The following is a 7,060-nucleotide window of genomic DNA, read 5'->3' on the forward strand; positions in this document are numbered from 1 at the left end:
GAGAACTAGTTTTTATGGCTGACAACACACAGATATATATGTAATTTTTTAAGCAGACTATACAACGACTTTTTTGAATGAATAGTAACATTATTTTTTTGTGACATTCTATAATGTGTTATTTTTTTTTATATATTTTTATACTTTCATATTTTTACTTTTATGTATTTTTGACAAACTAAGCAAACTGGTGGGGGTCAAAACTATGGGGCAGGAGTGACATGATGTGACCCTGGACCAGTTTTTTGAAGCACTACAACTGGCCGGTAGTCGCTGAAGCTGGAGATGTGGGGTTTCTTACGCAGGGGGATTATAGTGGAAGACTTGAAACAGGGTGGAACAGTGGACTGTGACAAGGACTGGTTGAAAATCCTGGTCAAGACTCCAGCCAGCTGGTCTGCGCAGTCCTTCAGGACCCGTCCTGGGATGCCGTCGGGTCCAGCAGCCTTCCAATGACCTATTTATTAATATTTTTATGACATACTACACTATGACCTCTTGATTCATATTTTTATGACATACTACACTATGACCTCTTTATCCATATTTATATGACATATACTATACTATGACTATATTTTAAATACATTTATGACATACTATATTATGACTTTTTAAGAATATTTTTATGGCAAGCGATACCGTGAATTGTTTTACATTTCTATAATATACTAGTTTAAATACACTATGACCTTTTTATATATATATTTTTGACATACTGTACTATGAACTTTTTATATTTCTATGGCATACTATACTGTGACCTTTTTCATGTTTTTATGACTTATTATACTATGACTTTTTATTTATGTTTTTATGACATACTAAACTATGACCTTTTTTCATATTTTTATGCTATGCTATACTATGACCTTTTTTAAAAAAAAAAAATATGTTTTTGTGACATACTATACTGTGAACGTTTTATATTTTATGACATACTATGACCTTTTTTATATTTTTATGACATACTATACTATAACTATATTTTAAATACATTTATGAAATACTATACTGGGACCTTTTTTAGAAAAAATATTTTTATGACATACTATATTATGACTTTTTAATATTTTTTTATGGCAAGCGATACCGTGAATTGTTATACATTTCTATAATATACTAGTTTAAATACACTATGACCTTTTTATTATTATTATTATTTTTTTATATACTATACTATGACCTTTTTGTTTTTTTTACATACTATACTATGAACTTTTTATTTATGTTTTTATGCCATGGTATATTATGACCTTTTTTTTAAATATATTTTTATGACATACTATACTGTGATCGTTTTTATATTTTGCGACATACTATGACCTTTATTATAGTTTTGTTAGACACTTTACTATGACCTTTTTATATTTTTATGACATACAATACTATGACCTTCTTTATGACATACTATACTATGACCTTTTTATCATATTTTTATGACATACTATAATCTGACCTTTTTTGATATTTTTATGGCATATAATACTGTGACCTTTTTTATATTTTAATGACATACTGTAATGTGACCGTTTTTGTTTTTTTTTTTACATTTTTATGACATACTATACTGTGACCTTTTTTATATTTTTATGTCTGGTGCTGACGTGCTGACGTATTGCGGTAAGCGAGTTGTGTCATTTCCGGTGTTTCTGTGACAGCGTCTCTGTACTGCTCTGGTGAATTCCACTTGCCTGCTTTCTCACCTCAGTTGCTTTAACGTCTACTTCAAGTCATAACCCACACTGGTTCTGTTTAAGCACCTATAGCTCTCCTCCTTTCTACGACTTTCTCGCTAATCTCTTAGCTGTTGTTTGCACGCTCTTAGCCTTGGTAGCTACATTAGCTTAGCCATGGCTTCTCCTTCTCCTGCCCTCTGTTGCTCGGTGTGTCAAATGTTCAGTTATGCCTCTGCCTCCTTTAGCGACAGTGGTAATTGTAACAAGTGTAGCTTATTTGCTGCGTTGGAGGCGAGGCTTAGTGAATTAGAAGCGCGGCTCCGCACCATGGAAAACCATTCAGCAGCTGCGGTAGTTAGCCAGTCCCCTGTAGCCGGTGCGGAGCCACATAGCCTAGCCTTAGCCTCTGCTAACTGTCCTCCGGTAACTCCCGTTCAGCCGGGAGGTTGGGTTACGGTTCGCCAGAAGCACAGCTCCAAGCCGAAGCCCACGGCTCACCACCAGCCTGTTCACGTTTCCAACCGCTTTTCCCCACTCAGCGACACACCCGCTGAGGATAAAACTCTGGTTATTGGCAGCTCTATTCTGAGAAACGTGAAGTTAGCAACACCAGCGGCCATAGTCAAATGTATTCCTGGGGCTAGAGCGGGCGACATTGAATCAAATTTAAAGCTGCTGGCTAAAGCTAAACGTAGATTCAGTAAGATTGTTATTCACGTCGGCGTCAATGACACCCGGTTACGCCAATCGGAGGTCACTAAAATTAATATTGCTTCGGTGTGTGAATACGCAAAAACGATGTCGGACTCCGTAGTTTTCTCTGGACCCCTCCCAAATCTGACCAGTGATGACATGTTTAGCCGCATGTCATCATTTAACCGCTGGCTGTCCAGGTGGTGTCCAGCAAACGATGTGGGTTTTGTTAATAATTGGCAAACTTTCTGGGGAAAACCTGGTCTTATTAGGAGAGACGGCATTCATCCCACTTTGGATGGAGCTGCTCTCATTTCTAGGAACCTGGCAAACTTTATTAGTAATTTAAATCCCTGACAACCCAGAGTTGAGATCAGGACTCAGAGTCGCAGTCCTAAACGCTTCTCTGAGCTTCTAGTTCAGTTACCCAGCCATAGTTTTAATAGTTTTATACAAACGGTGTCTGTCCCGCCTAAATTATCTAAATCTAAAATTAAACAAAGAGGAGTTGTGCATAACAACCTCATAAAAATTAAAACCTCTTCTGTGACAGAAAGACAAAACAGGAGAATTAAATGCGGACTGTTAAATATCAGGTCTCTATCGTCTAAAGCAGTGTTAGTAAACGAATTAACATCAGATAATCATATTGATTTACTCAGTCTCACTGAAACCTGGCTGTGTCAAGATGAATATGTCAGTCTAAATGAGTCCACTCCTCCCAGTCATAATAATACCCACATTCCTCGAGGCAGCGGCCGAGGAGGGGGAGTTGCAGCCATTTTTAACTCTAGTCTGTTAATCAGTCCTAAACCTAAACTAGATTATAATTCATTTGAAAGCCTCGTTCTTAGTCTTTTACATCCGACCTGGAAAACCTCGCAGCCACTTTTATTTGTTATAGTGTACCGTGCTCCTGGCCCGTATTCTGAATTTTTATCTGAATTCTCAGAGTTTTTATCCAGTTTAGTTCTTAAATCAGATAAAGTTATTATTGTAGGCGATTTTAACATTCATGTCGACGTTGATAATGACTCCATGGCTACCGCGTTTATCTCATTATTAGACTCCATTGGCTTCAGTCAGGGTGTACATGAACCTACTCATTGTTTTAACCATACCCTTGATCTAGTTCTGACGTATGGAATTGAAATTGATAACCTAAAAGTCTTTCCACAGAATCCCTCGCTATCGGATCATTATCTGATTACTTTTGATTTCTTTTACTCGACACACGCCACTCAGCAACAGTTACTATACTAGATGTTTATCAGATAGTGCTGTCGCAAAACTTAAGGAAAAGATTACTGTCGTTAAATTCAATACCAATACCTTCAGTAACAGAGGTTTCCCGTGCCGACTTTAACCTCTCCCGAATTGATCATTTTGTTGATAGCACCGTAGGCTCGCTACGAACAACGCCGACTCTGTAGCTCCTCTTAAAAAGAAGTTAAAAAGCAAAGAAAGTTCGCTTGGTATAACTCTCAAACCCGTAAGTTAAAACAAATTTAAAATTTGAAAGGAATTGGCGATTAACCAAACTGGAAGAATCTCGTTTAATCTGGACAGACAGTCTCAAAACTTATAAGAGGGGCCTCCGCAATGCCAGAGCAAACTATTACTCAGCTCTAATAGAAGACAATAAGAACAACCCCAGGTTTCTTTTCAGCACTGTAGCCAGGCTGACTGAGAGTCAGAGCTCTATTGAGCCTTGTATTCCCTTAGCCCTTAGCAGTAATGATTTTATGAGCTTTTTTAATGACAAAATTCTAACTATTAGAGGCAAAATTCATGACCTCCTGCCCTCAGATAGTACCTATCTAACCTCAAACACAGCTGTAAAATCTAATATATATTTAGATTGCTTCTCCCCAATTTCTCTTCAAGAATTGACTGCAGTGATTTCTTCATCCAAATCATCAACGTGTCTCTTAGACCCCATCCCAACTAGGCTACTTAAGGAGGTCTTACCTATAGTTAACACTCATATATTAGATATGATCAATATATCCTTATTAACAGGCTATGTACCACAGTCTTTTAAGGTAGCTGTAATTAAACCTCTACTAAAAAGCCCACCCTGGATCCAGAGGTGTTAGCCAACTATAGACCAATATCTAATCTTCCCTTTATGTCAAAGATCCTTGAGAAAGTAGTCGCAGACCAGCTGTGTGATTTTCTCCATGATAATAATTTATTTGAGGAATTTCAGTCAGGATTTAGAGTGCATCATAGCACTGAGACAGCTCTAGTTAAAATTACAAATGACCTTCTGATTGCTTCAGACAAAGGACTCGTCTCTGTACTTGTTTTATTAGATCTTAGTGCGTTTGACACAATTGACCATCAAATTCTGCTGCAGAGACAGGATCACATAAATGGCTTAAAAGGTTCAGCACAAACCTGGTTTAAATCTTATTTATCTGATAGTTTTCAATTTGTTGACGTTCGCAATTAACCATCCTTACGTACTAAAGTTTGTTTTGGAGTTCCGCAAGGTTCTGTGCTCGGACCAATCCTGTTTACTCTATATATGCTTCCGTTAGGTAACATCATTAGAAATCACTCTATAAATTTCCATTGTTATGCGGATGATACTCAGTTGTATTTATCAATGAAGCCAGAAGAAAGCAATCAATTAACTAAACTCCATAATTGCCTTAAAGACATAAAAACTTGGATGAGCACCAATTTCCTGATGTTAAATTCAGACAAAACTGAAGTTATTGTTCTTGGCCCCAAACAACTCAGAGACTCTTTATCTGATGACATAGTTTCTCTAGATGGCATTGCTCTGGCCCCTGCCACTACCGTAAGAAACCTCGGAGTAACATTTGATCAAGATTTGTCTTTTAATTCTCATTTAAAGCAAACCTCACGGACTGCATTTTTTCATCTGCGTAATATTGCGAAAAATTAGGCCTATCCTGACCCGAAAAGATGCAGAAAAATTGGTCCACGCTTTTGTTACCTCAAGGCTGGATTATTGTAACTCTCTATTATCAGGTAGCTCTAGTAAGTCCTTAAAAACTCTCCAGCTAATTCAGAATGCAGCAGCACGTGTACTAACAGGAACTAAGAAACGCGATCATATCTCTCCTGTTTTAGCTTCTCTGCACTGGCTCCCTGTAAAATCCAGAATTGAATTTAAAATCCTACTGTTAACTTATAAAGCTCTAAATGGTCAAGCTCCATCATATCTTAGAGAGCTCATAGTGCCATATTATCCCACCAGAACACTGCGCTCTGAGAACGCAGGGGTTACTCGTGGTCCCTAAAGTCTCCAAAGTAGATCAGGAGCCAGAGCCTTTAGCTATCAGGCTCCTCTCCTGTGGAATCATCTTCCTGTTACGGTCCGGGAGGCAGACACCGTCTCCACATTTAAGACTAGACTTAAGACTTTCCTCTTTGATAAAGCTTATAGTTAGGGCTGGCTCAGGCTTGTCCTGTACCAGCCCTTAGTTAGGCTGACTTAGGCCTAGTCTGCCGGAGGACCCCTCTATAATACACCGGGCCCCTTCTCTCCTTCTCTCTCTCTCTCGTATCCTATTACTGCATCTAGCTAACCCGGCCATTCTGGATGTCACTAACTCGGCTTCTTCTCCGCAGCCTTTGTGCTCCACTGTCTCTCAGATTAACTCATATCACAGCGGTGCCTGGACAGCGTGACGTGTGTGGTTGTTCTGCTGCCGTGGTCCCGCCAGATGCCTCCTGCTGCTGCTGCCATCATTAGTCATTAGTCATACTTCTTCTGTTATTATACACATATGATTATTGTCACACATGTATACTGCCAGGTATTAATACATACTTTCAACATATTGTACCGCAGTAACCAGAACTATAACTATAATATTATTACTTCCATTAATGTTGTTGTAAGATACTGTCATTACCTGCATATCTCTCTCTCTCTCTCTCTCTCTCTCTCTCTCCCTGTGTCATATGGATTACTGTTAATTTATCATGTTGATCTGTTCTGTACGACATCTATTGCACGTCTGTCCGTCCTGGAAGAGGGATCCCTCCTCAGTTGCTCTTCCTGAGGTTTCTACCGTTTTTTTTCCCCCGTTAAAGGGGTTTTTTTGGGGAGTTTTTCCTTATCCGCTGTGAGGGTCTTAAGGACAGAGGGATGTCGTATGCTGTAAAGCCCTGTGAGGCAAATTGTGATTTGTGATATTGGGCTTTATAAATAAAATTGATTGATTGATTGATTGATGACATACTGTAATGTGACCTTTTTTTTTTTTTTACATTTTTATGACATACTTTACTGTGACCTTTTTTTTTTATATTTTTGACATACTATAATGTGATTTTTCAAATTTTTATGACATAATATAATGTGACATTTTTTATATTGTATGACATACTATACTGTGACCTTTTTATATTTTTATGACATACTATACTGTGACCTTTTTATATTTTTATGACATACTATAATGTGACTTTTTTTTCATTTTTATGACATACTATACTATGACCTTTTTTTATATTTTTTGACATACTATACTGTGACCTTTTTATATTTTTATGACATACTATAATGTGACTTTTTTTCATTTTTATGACATACTATACTATGACCTTTTTTTATATATTTATGACATACTATAATGTGACTTTTTTCATTTTTATGACATACTATACTATGACCTTTTTTTTTATATTTTTATGACATACTA

This window comes from Epinephelus fuscoguttatus, linkage group LG9 (genome assembly GCF_011397635.1).
Source record: "Epinephelus fuscoguttatus linkage group LG9, E.fuscoguttatus.final_Chr_v1".
Classification (NCBI taxonomy): Eukaryota; Metazoa; Chordata; class Actinopteri; order Perciformes; family Serranidae; genus Epinephelus; species Epinephelus fuscoguttatus.